Below are 377 nucleotides of genomic sequence, written 5' to 3'. Positions count from 1 at the left end.
GAAAGGGACCAAAAATGTGTAAATAAATTACTCCCCACAGGCAGCTGGTGGAATAAAAAAAAAAAAAAAAAAATTCATGTTTAGGCTAGTACCCTTTGGGGGGGGGAAATGGGTACTATATTTAAACAGGATTGTCTTTTATAAGAAGATTTCAGACATTTTTACATTTCAGTTCTAAGATGTGTACAGATGCTGCAGATGGTCTGTGTATTTTATATATATATAGCATGGGAGGGGGTTAAAAATAATATGCCTTTATAATAAACAAAACCTGTCTAAATACCTGTTTGCCAAACAGACTTAAAAAGAAATTTTACGCCATTCAGAAAAGGGAGTTAGGCCAGCAGAGGCTGCAATGGCGGTAAGTGGAGGCGGGG

Source organism: Fulmarus glacialis, unplaced genomic scaffold (genome assembly GCF_000690835.1).
Source record: "Fulmarus glacialis isolate BGI_N327 unplaced genomic scaffold, ASM69083v1 scaffold44597, whole genome shotgun sequence".
In the NCBI taxonomy this organism is placed as follows: Eukaryota; Metazoa; Chordata; class Aves; order Procellariiformes; family Procellariidae; genus Fulmarus; species Fulmarus glacialis.
Note: the sequence above shows the minus strand (reverse complement) of the source record.